We start from the raw sequence: 18,518 nt of genomic DNA on the forward strand, positions 1-18,518 counted from the left end.
AAAGATCCGCACAAGCAGTGCAACATGCCGAATTCCTCCCACTTGCGGAACTCTGCAGAGTTTTTATGTAACTCCCAGGTATTCCACATAGTGAACTTGTGCCAGTTCCACCCACCTCTAGTTTTTTTATCCTGTCCATAGCTGCTCAAAGCTCTTTGCTTTTCAAAAACCTTTCTCTCTTGTTCCCACCTGGCATGCGGAGCTTGACAGTCTACTTCTATTTAGCTGAGGTTGCTCATATGAGGTATCCTCTAGTGTCTGAATATCTTAGCATTCATTAACTCTTCAAATATATGCCCATCACTACATAATTTCGAGAGATGGTACATTAAACAGGTTACAGACATTTTCTGATGGCTCCACCAGAGTACTAGATTTTTGAAGAATGGCTTTCTCCTAAGTCTAGAAGTGTCCACAAAGGTTCAACAGTTTCAATGTTATTTTCTCATCTCTTGCAATATTTTCTTTCTCCATCATCCAGTAGTACATTGTACTGGGTTACTTGGGCTTTCATATACACACTAAAGAGAGCCGGAGGAGATTTAAAGACCACCAGGAGTACCTCCTCTCAATCAGGAATAGATCACAACAAGGGTCCTGGGTCTAAACAGAACCTAAAGGAGGGTTGGAGAGTGCTGGAGTATAAATCAACTAGTACCCTATTTTAGTTGTATCCCACTGTCACTACTCACGTTATTTGATTTCCCCCCAGCTCTCTCACAGATTTCAGGAGACCTATTCTGCTACACTAAAACATCCCTGAGCAAAACCCTCTAAGAGAGGGAGTTGTAGCCTGAATTGTTACTGGGTTCGTAATGCGAGGAGGATTTCCAATGATGAAGCATGCCACCTATGGGAGGGCGAGGGGAACCCTTCTATAAAAGGAATACTCCAGCACTCTCCACCCCTCTTTTTTTCTCTAATACCATCGTATTGAGATTCTTTTTAAGCCAAGGTTCTGAAAAGTTGGTCCTTCATCCAAATCTGACTTTCTTTTCAAATGTACAGACTGCATTTCACTGTTCTCAGAATCTGGTTTAATCAGTTTTTTCCATCTCCTTTCACATATAGGAGGCACATCATCATTCCCCAATGAGGCACATCATCATTCCCCAATGCTCATAGAACACTCACTATTTACGTGACTTGGCAGCTTCCTTTCTCAGGGAAGAATCTATATTTGTGCCCTTTTTAAAAAACAGGGTCTACAGCCTTCAACAACTGTCATGTATTCCTATAGGTTCTGAATCAATCCCCCTATTCCTGACCCTATTCTGGTTAAACTAACTATCAAGTTAACTAACAGTCAGCCCATGAGGCAAGAAAAGCCCCCATGATGCAGATACCGTTATCTGACGCAGTCACACTACGGCACAGGAACGTGTTATCTGATTAGGTCATAACGCTTGAGATCTAATTAGACAAGCGACATTCCTCCAGCCCCTGATAAGGCATACGACGTTCTCATAACAAATCAAACCTATGACAACCTGGAAAATCCGTGCGGCCATTGTTTTGATTTCACAGAGAACTCCAGTAAAAGAATGTGCTAACGAGCAAGTCGTATGACATCTTTATTGACGTATCTATGTCCATCCTTACGTCAATCTCGGCACCTTTAAGGTATAAATATTGCCGATCTTGCCCTATGCGAACACACGCGTGGTGACGAGACGGAGCAGCCATACTTGCCGAAGCCCAGAAGCAGAGCAGACCCCGCTGGCAGCAGCCCCGCCTTCCTGACGCGCTGAGAGACGCGCTGCTATCTCCTACCGAGAGACCCAGCACCGGCGCTTTCGGGCAGCCCTCGCAGGCAGCCTGGAATATCGAGACCAGAGAAAGAGATACCATTCCTCATTCATCCTAACTTCCAGGTACAGAACTGAATAACCCCTCACAGAGAATTCTTTAGTTATTCACTTGGCAAAAACAAACTTAACTTAAACTGTAACTTTCTATTCCCGCCCACGCATTAGACTTAGGTCAGGTACACGGGGTAGGCGTATTTAGAAACACCAGTTGAGTACGTTTAGTCAAATGTATATGTGTATGTAAATATATTTTAATCATTTTAAACATCATATGGCTCAGAAACCATATCAATGTTTTTACAGTATTACTTTATACTATTGCTTTTAATGTATGCACTTTACTTAACTATAAGTATTGCAATAATATCGATCCATTTCTCTTGTACGAGAAAAGAGACTGATCAATAAATAACACCTTTTTATTGAACACGCCCGTCTCTTCCTTTTCTCTACAATCTGATGAGACTAAGAATGCACGTACTGACTGAGTAAAATAATTGCCTTGTGCTCACACGACTCTGGAGATACACTCTTGATTAGGGGAGAGCAAAGTTGTCATGTTCTATGGTTGTCAGAAACTAAATCCCTTCTTGTCTAATCAGGGGAGTTAATTCTTTCCTGAACATTCGAGAAAGTTTCTAGCGAACTCTGAGCTACGCTGGCAAACCCAAAACTTAAGTCTAGTATCGACAGTAGTAGACCTAGTTAACGTCTGGCCTAGGCCTTTACTGCTGTAGGTATTATTCCAATGCGCAGAGCCTATTGGGAAGATAGGAACTACACTACATGGCGCCCAACGCGTTTGGAAAGGGCGATAAAACTAACGTAAGACATTTAGAGTAACTCAGTCGTGCTTTCTCACTCAGACCCCTTTTCCCAAATACTCCAAAGACGTCTGGAGTGGGTGATAGGTAATATCCTCCAAAACCTCGCAGGAGGGAACTCCTATGTAAGGTTCTTGGTTTAGTCAACGTTGAAGGATACACTGTTCCAAAATATTGTGCATCTAATCTTTGTTCCATTAGAAACCTGATCTGCAAACAAAAAGAATAACCTTTCTAACAGTAAAATGTCAGAAAGTGATGACGAAAGAGAGGCAGTTAGATTAGCAGCTGAAATAGCAGCAGCAGATACTGCACTAAAGGATGCAGACGCGGATATAATACTCATTCCGGTCAGCAAAAGGAAATCTATAACCTTAAAACTTATAGAAAATGGACTGACACCTAGAGGTGGCACAGTCAAATTCGTAATTGAGGCACACGAATATCGGCAGACAGAGGTATACTATACATGGATACATTTTCCAGCAGCAAATGCTGTAACAAAGTACTTCCACTATTACAAAATAGAGGTTCCACCCGACATTTACACTCCTTTCGAGGAGGTGGAAGTACCACTCAAATTCCAAGAGCATTTGCTCTTATTTGATGGCGCCCTAATACATAATAATCACATCACCAGGCTCGGTTCTTTAGGTAGACCAGGAGCAACGTGGCCGGTCTTAGCCGGATACACACCACACCCAGACATCGAAGGAATGTCTACAGGAGAGCTGTTAATACAGCTAAAACAATTACTAAAAATTCATAGACAATTAGTCCAGTATGTAATGCGGACTTCAACAATTCAGCCAGCGATTAAACTTCCACAGCTGACCCCTCACCAGGGGAACACAAATAAAATCACACCACAGAACATCCAATCCTGCCTAGGTAAAGTTCCGGCTAAACGGGAACAAATACCATTCTGGTTGGCACAGAAAATCACCCAAATAGAGGCGGTGTTTCCTGACACCACCCCGCTAGAAAAACACAAGATTCTGACTATATGTCTCCCAATGGGAATCGCACCACACATAGAGGACTGTGACACTTGGGGTACAGTCTTTGCTTCAATCTACACAAAAACGCACGGTGTTCCATCCATTTCGGTAATACCAGATGTGCTAAAACAAATTCAAGATGAATACGGTCCAGAACCAGCTTTAACTCTTGGTATGAAATTACTGAAAGACTTCAAGCAGGTCTCGGCTATATTATTAGCCAATATAAAAGGTGAAGCAGCAAACGTGGCGATCCGCCAGAGGTTAAAAGAGACAGATATAGCAGACCAACCAGCTGAAATTGCCAGAATCATAGAAAAATCTTATGAAGAACTAGGTAGAGATAGTTTAGGTGGAATACCAGTAAAACCGCAACTGACTGAAAGTCCAGAAAAAATATTTTTTAATAATAATTCACCAAAAAAGAACTGGGATGGAAACAAACAATCCAATCCAAAAGAAAAGAAATTGCAGTCCCGAGGAAGGTCTCCTAGGCGAAGGGAGAAATCTCCGAACCAGAGACACAGGTCACCCCAGAGTGACCCCTCTGGGAAAAGATATAACCTTAGAAATAGGGATAATATTAAAAAACCTGATAGATATGAAGACATTGATACACGTCCCTCTCAATCTTTTCAGAATTCCTCGCAGAAATCGGAAAGAAGAGAAGAGCACGCCAAGTCCAAAGACAAGGAACCTGCTCAACAAAAAAAGAAATTACAATTTCCAAAAAAGAAGGTAGCCAGTATCAAGGTAGTTAACAATGCCGAGAATACTGAGGACACAACTGAAAAACGGAGAGTGGGCTCAGACAATGCTAGACAGCGCAGCAGAAGTGAGCATAGCTCGCAAAGTCCTTATGAATCATCTGGAGACAGTGGACATGAATGAATATCTTCAAGTGGAAACTGCAGACACCAGAGTTAGCAAACCCCACAAGATATACGAGATAACATTACGTATAGAGGGAGATAAGACTAGGAAAATAAGGGGACTATTTTGGGATAACCTCTCCAAGGGCTATGACATCCTTCTAGCTGAAAAAGACTGGCCACCAGAGTTTGTCAGGGAGTGCCCTCATGGCGAAGAAGTAATTATGCCTGCCTTCTCGAATCAAATCCCGAATCATAAAAAATACACACTTGCTAGAAAGTGGGCAGTGGCCTTAGCACCTGCTTTATATAAAAATCATGTAGGATGGGATGAGGATTCTCCTCCTCACAAAAATCCAGTTAAAATCACAACCTACTGCACAAAGGCAGTACCCAATTAAGCAAGAAGCTAAAAAAATGGTAAATGAAATACTAGATCAGCTAGAATACCAGGGGGTGATTGAAACTTGCACCTCACAAATGAACAATCCTTTGTTTCCGGTCTCCAAACCAGACAACTCATATCGTCTAGTTTTGGATTACCGACACCTTAACACATGTTGCAAAACCTTTGCAGTGCAAAACTCACACAGTGCTGCACTAATGAATAACATAGTGCGCAAAAAATACAAAACAACCTTGGACATCTCCAATGGATTCTTTTGTCAAAACATAGCACCAGAGAGCAGATATTTAACTGCATTCTCAGTAAATGGCACTCAAAAGCAATTCTGTCGGTTAGCCCAGGGGTACAAGAACAGCCCGGGGGTATTCTCAGCGAGAGTAACAGAATTACTACAACTATATGATGATGAAGCATTATCTTATGTCGATGACATTTACTTAACAGACGATGACTTGGATACTCACTTGAAAAGAGTGAACACCATAATACTTGGGTTCGCAGCAGAGGGTTACAAATTCAACTTTAAAAAGTCCAGAATTGCCCATCTGACAGTCCTATTCTTAGGATATGAGTTATCAAGTGAAGGCAAAAGCCTGGCTGACAATTTCCTAGAGAAATGTGCCGTAATCCAAGCTCCTAAAACACTAAAAAACCTACAGTCAATTCTAGGCTTCCTAAATTTCGGAAGAACATACATTGCAAATTACGCAGAAAGGGTCAAACCCCTTTATGATCTAATTAAACCAGACTTTAAAAAATCCAATTGGACTCAAACACACACAGAAATTTTGAGATCCTTACAAACAGACATGCTAATTAAAACAAAATTAGAAACACGTGATAACACACGCAATCTTGTGATTCGAGTCATCCCAGGGAGATGCGGATTCACATACCTAACCTCTAATGAGGGAGAAAAGGTACCAATTGCATTCAAATCACACTTGTACACTAAGGCTGAAATGAAATTTAGCCCAACGGAAAAAATTCTTACAGCAACACAAACAGCTATAGCAAAAGAACGAGCCCTGGCACAAGGTAAACGAATAGTAATCGTGACACCAATACCAGCCTTAGAGGCGGTAACAAAGGCAAGCATTCCAAATGCTAAAGCACTCCATCCAAGATGGATACAATGGGCTAACTCTCTTGCTGCAACAGACGTGGTGTACGAATTTGATCCTTACTTAAAAACACAAGAATTTCTCCAATATGAATTTGAATGTCCTCCGACAACCGAAATTCTGCCTCTAGATCACTACGGCTGTATAATATATACAGACGGATCAGCACAACCCGCAGTAGGGGGTAAACAAGCTTACAGTGCTGCGTGCGCGATTGTTAAAGGTCGTTGGCACGAAGGGAAATTTAAACCAACCCTCACTAAAACACAATCCCTAGGAGATTGTACAGCTCAGCGAGCTGAACTACTAGCATTCAAGATGGCGCTTGAAAATACCGATCGAGAATTCCCCACACTCATAGTGTGCGATTCGTATTATTGCGTTCAGTCTTATAATGAATACTTGCAGATCTGGCTTCAGAACGGTTTCAAGGATGCGAAAGGTGGCACAATCAAGCATAAAATGCTCTGGGAACAAGTAGCTCTTTTACAAAAAGAACTACCAAAGACTCACGTGATACATACACTGAGTCATCAACGTGATGGCGTTCACGTTGCAGGGAATTCATTGGCTGATGAGGCCGCGAAGGCAGCTGTGCAAACGGCTTCCGTAGCTGCCGTCACCCGGTCAAAAACAAAAATAGACAGCGAAATATTACAAGCTGTCGGCACTTCAGAAAAGGATTCGATAGAACCACTCCCTAAAGGCTTTCCAGTAAAATACTCATACATAACTGATGCAAACAATGTTCCTTTTGCTCGAATCCCTGGAGTGGGGGATAGGGCAATTCCAAACATGGAACATAGGTTAGGACTAATAATAGCGGCACATGAAGGGCTTGCTTCTATTCATGCTGGCGTCTCAGCCACAGTATCATTATTAAAACAGAGATACTGGTGGCCACAAATGAGAAGACAAACGAGGAACTATGTTCTAGCATGTGAAATATGTCAAAAAATGAAAGTATCAACGGTGAGACGTCCAGCGCAGACGCCCCTTCTAATCTCGGATAAACCATTAGCCTGTGTTTATCTAGACCACTGCGGTCCCTTACAAAGGGATGGTAACTATAAATATATCTTGGTTGCAGTGGACTCATGCACGAGATTTATATGGATGTGGCCCCAGCGAACGGCTGACGCCAGAACTGTTATAAAAGATTTGCGAGTCTTTATCGGCACATACGCAATTGGCATGCTGCATTCGGACAATGGTCCTGCTTTTAGCTCTCGGGCTTATAAGGAGGCCATGGTCAGCATGGGCGTGCAATTGCGGTACTCTTGTCCATTTCACCCTGAGGGGAACGGAATTGTTGAAAGAAAAAACCGTGACATAAAGCAATCTATAACGGCAAAGGTATTAGGTTCGGGAGCTGGGTGGGTCAAACATCTAATAAGTGTCCAACTTAGTCTAAATAACTTGCCAAGAAATTCTCTGAAGGGATTCAGTCCGTATGAATTATTATTTGGAACTAGAATGATTATCTCTGACCTCGACAGTCAGACTTCAGTGGTTAAAGAAAAAAGCTTTGATGTCAAAGACCGTTTGGCTATTTTGCAGGACTTAAACAAAACAAGAAAAGACCTGAGCAACATACAGTTGAAACAACAGCCAACAACCACTGAAGAATCACCACCTGTCCCAGCAAGACCTGTCTGGATTCCAAAAGTCGGGGATCTAGTCAGGGAGAGGATTGCGGTAAAGAAGGAATTTGGGCCTTCTTACAGAAAAACAGTTCCTGTCTTGTCTGTCAACGGGACAAGATCAGTTGTACTACCGCCACTTGCTGGTAAAAAGGAGAACCGAGTTGTATCCATCGACCTGGTAAAACCACAACATGTGGCCGATAACAAACAGTAGGCCAAGTGGACTCCCAATAAGTAGCAGAACACCAAGGTTTGCTACCAGTACAGAGGTCCTAACGAAGAGGCTCATCACATTCGAAACGCCTACAGAAGAACAACAAGGACTATGCAACAATGCAATAGAACTCAGACCTCTGAAAACCCAAATAAAAACATTTAGCAGAGACACACCAATCTATAATGAAGTACCAAGTGAAAATGCAAGCAACAAAAATCCTGAAGCAATTGGAACAATTGACAGAACTGCATCCGGCTACTTCATCAACTTCGATGATTCCTCTGAAAGCCTCAGTGAATCAAAGACACAGCCATCATCAAAATCCTTTAAAGACAAAGCTAAGGAACTTTTGAACCAACTGAAAGAAACATATCTGATTTCTCCATGGATTGAATTTTGGGTGGGTTTTGGTGCATTTATCCTCATACTTTGGCTCATCATGGTATTAACTTTGGGACGCTTCATTGAGGGAAAATATGCTAAAATGGACACAGCAAGTCAGAACATCAACTTGGTCCTCAAACCACACACATCTTCACACGTCGAGAAAAGAGAACTTTCTTCAGCCAACTTCACAGCCAATCCTATACCTGGTGGGGTAGCCTGGGACAACACTGACTATGAAATTTATGGTCCGGTCGAGATCCTGAAATACCCACACCAAATCAAGATCTCCTTGAGTGACTTTGCAAAACCAAACTCATTTGCTGATGATTGGGACTTCGAAAGCATTAATAACATGATGTCTGACTTAGTAATGTCTGCTAAATTTACAAAACATGATTATTTGCAAGGTTCTACAAATTATGATAGTATGTATTGCTATAACCACTATGGTAACCATTTTTTACATAAATCTGCACAACCTAGAAATGTTTTAAATTATAATCAATGGGAACATTGTGCAACACCTCCAAAAGGGAGCTCAAAAACCGTTTACGACAAATATTCATATTTTTCAGGTTTTAACACAAGTAATGCTGAAACATTTTATTTTAAATTGTCAAACAAGACAGGGATGAAAACCATGATAACCAACACAAAGTTGATATATTCAGATTCATTCTTCGAAGAAATGAATACTTTAGGATTTAATTATTGGGACAAAAATGTTGATTTGAAAAGTGTTTGGGGTACAAAAGAATGGCAAGTACAGGGTTTAGAAGCTTTGTTTAGAGCTTGCATGATCCCAGAACAAATGATATTTTTAAATGACACTGTTCAACAAACCACCTGTCTTGGCCTAGCCAAAATCAAAGATTTAAATAAACCGTCTATTCCAAAGCCAACAATGTTTAGCAATAGCTCTGATACGGATGAAGAGATAGACGTAAACCATATATTAAACCAAAACAGAACACATCCTGATTGGAAACAATGGTTGATCTGGCCCACAGATACAAATAACTGTCAAGACAGATTCCTGAATAAAACACAGGGGTTCAAAATGACCAGGCCAGACCCTAGATATCCCCAAAGACATCACCCAGGGATAATAACAACCTACAGTGTGGGCAAATTATGCCTTCAGTGGCTACAAACTTCCACACTGCCTGAAATTAAGCAACACCTAACTTTACTTACTGATGGTGCTGACTTGCGTGATTTCATAATGGGACCACGCAAACAGCGTCAAAAGCGTTTCATAGCAGCCTCTGTATATGCAGCATACAATGAGGCCTGGAAGGTTAATCAAATTGAAACAGCAGAAAGAATACGGGAAATTGACCGTATTAATTTGGAAAAATCACTTTCTGTAGTGGACAATGGGTTAATGACTGTCCTCCAGAATTTTTTCATTGGACAGCATTGTGTCTTCAGCAATCGATATATTATCGCAAGACTTACTGTTATTACAACATGGTCAGTCACAATTGTGTTCTATTGTACAGCTTGGCTGGACGTTACAAAATCTGCGTTCAGGCTATGTGCCTTGGCGTTTAATCAACACAACGTCACTATTCCAAATCTTTAACCTTACTGATAGACAAATCGGTATGGCGCAAAAGGGTGCTGATTATACAATCTTGAGCATTGAAAAACTAGAAAGATTACCAATGACAATGTCAGAACGACCTGTCAGTGAATGGATAATCCACGGAATCATAAATATTCCAATCTCAACCTTCAGGTTTCAATACTGCCAAAAATATAAACAGGCTGGCATGTACGAGAAATTGGGAAAGGGGTACCTTAAAACAACTTGGAACCTGCCCTATTCACATGCATGTGTCAGTAATAAAGGACAGAAAGTGTTTCTTAGTGGCAACAATTGTGCTATGTCACTAAGCGGCACGCTTCTGTGTAACGGAATTAGTTTGCATGGAGCCTGTGAAGGGAATTCATACAACCTTTCATGTCACCAGCAAGGCGCACCTGCAACTGAAATAGAACCATTCTTTCAAAGACTCTATAATGGGAGTTACATTCTTATTGTAGACCGCAAATGTTGTAGTCTTATGCCCGGGACTCCTTATCTAGTCACTACGACTGCGAAGGTCAAGTGCTGTGGACGTTCTTTGTTCCCCAGCTCCTTTCCAGACAGGGAGGCAAGGGCATGGCCCAGTTTGAAAATTACTTCTATTCGAATAGATACTTTAAGCAGAATGAAAACAGTGCTTCTTCAGACGCCTACAAGGCTCACGTCATCAAAAGAAACGTATAATCTACAAGTCGCAAGGACGACTGCAGAGATACATACATTATTATCAACTAATTCCCCCGTACATTTCGCGGAAATCCTGAGCGAAATCTTAAATATTTCTGATACCACTGGGGTCTCAAAGGTATTTAAGACAGTATTTTCGATGGCATTAACACCATTCAAAGCCATACTGGGTATTTTTCCAGATTTCGTCCATTCGATTTTTGGCGGACTTCCCCTGATCCTGGGACTAATTGCAGGAATCCTATTCTTAGTCCTTATTTTTCGTTATGGCAACCCATGTCACAGATCAAACTCTCGCGAAAATGGAAGATACAATCCTAGCCATTGGATACCAGGACCGGATATCAAAAATCCTGGGACTCTCCCGGCTTAGAGACCTGAACATGACTTGGTTTCTATCATTTCGACCAATGTGGCAAAGATGTGTTTTACCTGTATTGAGATGTCTGCTATGCGGAGAAGAATGCGTGTTAGACACCTGTCTGACGCTACAATCGGATGCGCCAGTGGATGCAGATACATTGTTGGTTCCTACCAAGGTTCACGCTTTGTGCTGCCCTCAAAGGCTGCCAATCCTGATGACGGCATTCGTGGGGTCTTCACCACTACGATTGAAGAGTAGTGAAGTTCAAGATGAAAGCAGCATTAATCAGGTACGACCTTCTGTCAGCAATGCGAATCAGAATGTCAATGGAGACAATCATGCGCACGAATGCATGGTTACACCTATTTCCGACTTAGTGGAACTTTCCCATGAAGCTGTTGACAGTTTTTTCGAAAGCCTTAATGATATGATGTTCTCTCCAGAACAGAAATAGAGACTTTTGAGCACGCTCGCACACGGCGTTCCCTGAATTCGGCCTTCAACTTTAAAAATAAAGTCACATGAACAATTTTTTCCACCAGTTCACGGACAGCAATTTTTTAGCAGCCCCAAATTATTTTTTACAAAATTTTCGGGACACTTATCTTCTGCTTAAAGTAAGAAACTATTCCTAGAGAACTAAGATTTCTATTCTTGCCCTATGCAAACACACGCGTGGTGACGAGACGGAGCAGCCATACTTGCCGAAGCCCAGAAGCAGAGCAGACCCCGCTGGCAGCAGCCCCGCCTTCCTGACGCGCTGAGAGACGCGCTGCTATCTCCTACCGAGAGACCCAGCACCGGCGCTTTCGGGCAGCCCTCGCAGGCAGCCTGGAATATCGAGACCAGAGAAAGAGATACCATTCCTCATTCATCCTAACTTCCAGGTACAGAACTGAATAACCCCTCACAGAGAATTCTTTAGTTATTCACTTGGCAAAAACAAACTTAACTTAAACTGTAACTTTCTATTCCCGCCCACGCATTAGACTTAGGTCAGGTACACGGGGTAGGTGTATTTAGAAACACCAGTTGAGTACGTTTAGTCAAATGTATATGTGTATGTAAATATATTTTAATCATTTTAAACATCATATGGCTCAGAAACCATATCAATGTTTTTACAGTATTACTTTATACTATTGCTTTTAATGTATGCACTTTACTTAACTATAAGTATTGCAATAATATCGATCCATTTCTCTTGTACGAGAAAAGAGACTGATCAATAAATAACACCTTTTTATTGAACACGCCCATCTCTTCCTTTTCTCTACAATCTGATGAGACTAAGAATGCACGTACTGACTGAGTAAAATAATTGCCTTGTGCTCACACGACTCTGGAGATACACTCTTGATTAGGGGAGAGCAAAGTTGTCATGTTCTATGGTTGTCAGAAACTAAATCCCTTCTTGTCTAATCGGGGGAGTTAATTCTTTCCTGAACATTCAAGAAAGTTTCTAGCGAACTCTGAGCTACGCTGGCAAACCCAAAACTTAAGTCTAGTATCGACAGTAGTAGACCTAGTTAACGTCTGGCCTAGGCCTTTACTGCTGTAGGTATTATTCCAATGCGCAGAGCCTATTGGGAAGATAGGAACTACACTACACAACCGTTGAATGACCATTTCCCTTTCATTATAGTTCATCATGGAATGCGCTTACAGGTCCAGTTCAGGGCAGATTCTCTAGTGGGGTGGCAACCTACAAGACAGATTTCAAGGGTGACTCAATAAGAGATGCTTGTAATGCTGCCACTGGGTTGTCTCTCCATAAATATATTACCCCTTGGTAATGGCCGCTGGGTGATGGACGTTCTGATTTTAGATCACATATTCTGTCATCAGTAAATGCTGAGAACCACATTTAGAGTTTGGAGGATGGCATGCTCTCTCAATATATGGTAGATATCATCGCTGCTGTATAACATGTACCATTGGCTATAATGAACTTGCAATATGGTGGGTGGGATATCCACCACATTTGTGGCTGAGAATTGCATCTGACAAATTCTAAATAGGGAACTTCTTGCTGTGATGATTCTTTAATACAGTGCATCAGGTGCTGCAGCAGTATATGACTGGAAAGAGAAAGACTTATGGGAAGGTAATGGCCTTGTTACATACCGGTGACCTTCAGATTTCTGTGTTGTGGACGTACTCATCATATTCTTATGTTCCATCATATGGTGATAGTGGGGTTCCATTGACTTGTAAAGATTAATATTTTTGAATGTTGAGAGGACATCTTTTCATGTAGTCATTCAGAGGGGAGGAGTCTATGGGGTATGTAAGGACTATGGTGGAAGTCATATTTTGAAGAGCTTTTTGGCAAGGCTAGGTCAACACTGTCTGTTTAATGATCCATTTTCCTAACATACAATGATTGTGACGAGGAACACCACAGCTCTTTGAATGTTCTTCTAGTTGTGAATTTATCCCAGGGAGAACTTTAACTAGTCTCTTGTTCATCTTCCGAATACAGTCCAGACAACACAAGTAACTGCTTTAAAAAGGATATTGTGACAGATATACCATCCAGCTGTATGTCAAGAATGTAAAAGAGTTCAAGGTAACTAATTATTTAATATTGACATGTAAATTATGTTTTATAATCTGTCTAATTATCCTCCTGTCTTATTATTTTGTATCTCCTTCTGTTTATGTAAAACTGTAGTACTGTAGTGCAATACATGAAAACAACTACTATAAACCAATGAAATAAACATGAACTTTATTACAAAACGTTATTGCATTTTGCAAGAAGAAACTTTGGTTAAAACGCATTTAGTTTATTTTGATTGTTCTTCTGTATTTTTGATTACAACAATACGAAGCAGAGAAATTGGAAGTAATACAAAATAACACTTGAACTGCTCCCTCTGGGTGTATAACTGAAAAATGAACCGCACCTGCACAAGAACATCACACAGACAGGGGAGTAATGTTCTTGTAAGAGCATACACCTTATTAAGAAATGAGCTTCTTTAAAGTCCCCCAGTTGTGCAGGAAGACGTTAGGAATTACAAATTCATTCCGCAAAAAATAATAAAATGAAAAACTTAAAAATCATTGTACCTTACGCAAATGCAATTATGTCTTCACTCCACGCCAATACTCCTCAACAAAATACAGTAACTTATTTGGTATACGCTCTGTTATTTTACATGTGTTATAGTCTAAATTCTGTTAACTTAAAGAAAAATCAATGGCAAACTCCTTCGTGCACTTGTATCATATACAAGTCTATTAATAGGTTCCTAATTTTAGTTAATTTAAAATGCTATTCAACAAGTTACATTGATTGACACGGATTTAATTAAACATAATTACTAAAGCAAATCAAACTAAGGGTATCACAACTAAGCACTGGAGCAAACAATACAAATAATTAGTACTATGATTCTAAAAATTATAAGTAAACCCAGCTATTTAGGCAGATATTAAGAGATAAGTCATTATAAGAAAAACAAAAGCATATCAGCTTCATAAGAAATATTTATCATGGAAACGCATAACTTTCTATCAAACAAAATCGTAGTCACGGAAATGTTGGTTACAGAATATCCTGAGAGAGTGACAAAACTCACTATAGTCGCATATGAAGAGTGAAAATACGGAAACTGCAGACAGTGCCACAGTTTTAGCAAAGCAAATGTGAATTCGAGTCCGATCCATATGAACGCATTTGACTCACAAAGAAATACTAATTTAGTCACATTTTAAAGCTGTGCATATAGTATGACAACTGAAAATAATGAATTGCGGTAGGCATGCATATTTTGCAACGACCGCGCAACATAGAAGCAATGATTCACATTGATAAGGGTGCAGAGTCAGATACAACTCAAATCCTCTCTCGAAAGAGATTGCCGTGTACTGTGAACATGAGAGAGAGTGTTCCCTACATTCCCAGCAATTCAGAGCAATGCTGATGTCCTGCGGTGAGGACGCTCTCCCACAAGTCCTCTTACCAACGTATTTATTCTGCATGCAAATGGTGGGGGGTACCATTGTTACACCCCCAAGTGCACCCCCTGGGGCCCTCATTGGGCCCCCAAAGAACATCCCCACCAGCCTTTTCATGGCGGCGAAGCCACCATGGAAAGGCCTTCACAACACATCATCCTAATATTGATGGCGGTGCCTGCTTGGCACCGCCACCATATTAGAGGCCAATTCTACCCGGTCGGCAATCGGAACCATATTCGACTGGCGGAAAAGCGGGGGACGCACTTTGCTTCCGCCACGAAACCCCCGCCATTATAATATGGCGGGGGGTTTCACTTGTTATGATGTTGTGGCTGTTGCCACTGCCGGATCCGCAGTGGCGATTGTCACAACATCATAATAAGTCCCTTAGTCTCGTTGTGAATGCAGGTAATCACATCACTTTTCTCTATATTCAATACGCAGAGAGAGATTTTTTCTAGGGCTTCGACAAAAACGCTCTGCCTTATCCTGCATCTGATATGTGATGATCAGCTGCTCTTTACTGCATACTCCAAATGGTTCCATATCGGATGGTTAGACATAGCTATGATAGAAACCATTAAAGCCTCTGCATAAATGAAAGAAGCCTAAGTACAGGAACTGTCTCCTCATAGATGACTGCTCCACAGTCACACTCCATGGTGGTATTGTGCCAGAAAAGACTCTCACATTCACTACACCGTTGTCTGATGCAATGATATGAAGATGCAGCTGAACACACTTTACAACTAAACAACCAGCAGTCACACACCAGAAGTTTTAAATTGTCAACGTAGTCAATTCTGTGCTCAAAGAATGATCTATGCATAGGCATCAGGGAACATTTGGAGTCATATTCAACCACTGAAGCTAGGGAGCTGCTTTAGGAATGCTTCGTGTTCTACAACATGGCCATCAAGAGATGAGTGCTGGTCCAGGAAAACGAGGCACATTTGTTGGGCATAACTAAAACATCAACTATATTGCAACTGCAACTATAGCAGACTCTCGGAATAACAACAGATAAAACTAGAGTGATACTAGATGGAACGCTGCATCGTTGACATATATCTAGACTCTAGGATGTCTGACAGTATTCAAAGAAACACTGCAAACCATCTGCAGTCTTCTGACTTTTGCTATCAGAAGAAGAATTTATTTCCAAGAATATATTTTATAGAAATAGACATTTTTTATATAACAATACAATATACAGAGTACATACAAAACAGCAAACACCCAAACTGCTCCAGTGTTAACTAATTATATTGGTATAAAACTGCACCTAAAAATACTATTTGTAAACCATATCATTATTCAATTTACTTCAAGTGTGAGACAGTAATCCGTTCTCTGTTAGAACCTATATTTTATATAACTGACCCAGTTCTGCAATGAATACCAAACATTCATATGGTTACCAGAACATTCATGAGTTACACTCAGATCTTACCATAGGGAAAGTCTCTCCAAGGTCAAGAATTAATACTCTACCATCGAAATGATAGTGTCTCAGATTTTAATTTGTAGATCTTAAGTTCTGCATAAAATACACTGCTGTTTCACATTCAAAACGATCTTTTCTGAAATACTGAGAAATACTTAGCTGCCACAATTGCAGTATCTAAAGTGCTCATTGCTGATGAAGTGACTCATTCTTCATCTCTAGTCCCAATACCATGCTTCCTAAGTCGAGGCCGAACAATCTTTTCTCACTCAATTAGGAAGAAACAACAATCCAGAAAATGATGAATTGAAGAGTAGTCTGTTTTTAAATGACAGGCGCAATTTTTATGTTATGTTATGTCATAAAAGACATATCGCGCTCAAATACTCTAGAGTGTCCTGGCGCGTGAATGAGCTGTGGCAGAGAGGGCAAAGAGTATTAGATGAGCTGATTAAAAAGATGAGCTTTTAGGTGTTTTTTAAGAAGTCGGAAGTCCTGGATATACTGTAGATCCGCGGGGAGAGCATTCCAGGTAGCTGCTACTTTTGACAGAGAGGGACTGACCCCCCAACCGTGCAAACGTGTCCTGCGAAACCGAGGGATTACCATCCGGTGTTGAGTGGGTGATCACAAGGATCAGCTGGGAACGTACAAAGCAAAGCAATTCCTGATATAAGATGGCCCTTGACCGTGGAGGGCTCTTTGAGATAAGGTAAGGGCTTTGAATTGCACCCGCTGGGCCACGAGTAGCCAGTGCAAATCCCGTCAATGCTGCTGGACACTAGATCTCCTAGAGATGTTGAACAGAAGTCTAGCTACGGCGTTCTGTATGGTTTGAAGTTTTTTTAACAAGTAGCTATGGATGCTGATGAACAGAGCAATGGCGTAGTCAAGGCGGGAAAGGATAAGGGCATGGGCTACCATTTCTTTAGCCTGCCTTGGTAGCTGGGGAAAAAACCTTCTTAAGGCCTTGAGAGTGCCGAAGCAAACTCCGGTAAGTTTTTTGATATGATCTGAAAACCAGAGATCTTCACCGAACCAGACCCCTAAGTTCTTCGCCGGACCTCCCTCTGAGTTAGGACGGGGGGAAATCAAGGGCCACAAGGAGTCTCTGAAAGCAAGAGGGAACCAGCCGTTCAGGAGTACCTCCGACTTGTCGTCGTTGCACTTAAGTTGGGCATGTGCAAGCCAGTGGAATAAGGACGAGAGGCACTTCTGGGCGGTATCAGTGCCCAGGTCAGAGTTCTTCCAGGTGAATAGGAGCTGGGTGCCATCCGCGTAAGCTATAATATTTGCTCCCAGCTCCTCCGCTGACAAAATCAGGGGGGGTCAGATAGATGTTAAAGAGCAGAGGGCTCAACGTGGAGCCTTGGGGAACCACCGTTGAAAGTTTCCTGACTGAGGATGAGAAGGGAGGCATCCAGACCTGCTGAGTGTGTTCATCCAGGAAAGATTTTATCCAATCCCAGACTGGGCCAGCAATGCCTATAGATGACAACCGGGCAAGAAGTAGCTGATGGGGCACTGTATCAAAGGCGGCAGAGACTTTTCCTTTAAAACTCAACTGGGCCACCAGAGGCTTTAGGCAGGCAATAGACAACTTTCTAAAAGTACCTTTTCTTTTCCAAAATATTTATCATGAATCCGACTTCACTAGTGTATTGGGATTCATATAAATATTTCAAAACATTCAAAAATTAAATTTGCATCAATTTCCTGTCCAGATATAACACTATTAAATGTAACACTGTACAACGGATGCTGGAGACCATTTGTGACATATAACTTTAAAAGTCCTGGTTACACTCTTGTACCATATTCTAGGGACTTATAAGTAAGTTAAATATATCAGTTAGTGGTATGCCAATTTCATCGAGTTGAAATGGGGAGCGGAGGCACTTACCAAAGTGCACAGAGTTCTACAGCCAGCAAAAAAAGTCAAAGCAAAAATCTGGGGATACATCAGTCAAAAGGTGATTGTTTCCAACATGGGTGCCCCCAGCAGAAAGCAGGGAGAACTACTCACCCCCATGGGAGTTCTCATTGGTAAGGTAGAAAAGCCTGGAAAGACCTTCAGTATTGGCATGGTCAGTGTCAGGGCAATATTCCACCATAAAGTTGATCAATCAATCAGTGTGTCAAGACTCTAGTCTCTAGTAACCATGA

The sequence above is a fragment of the Lissotriton helveticus genome, chromosome 6 (assembly GCF_964261635.1).
Source record: "Lissotriton helveticus chromosome 6, aLisHel1.1, whole genome shotgun sequence".
Lineage (NCBI taxonomy): Eukaryota > Metazoa > Chordata > Amphibia > Caudata > Salamandridae > Lissotriton > Lissotriton helveticus.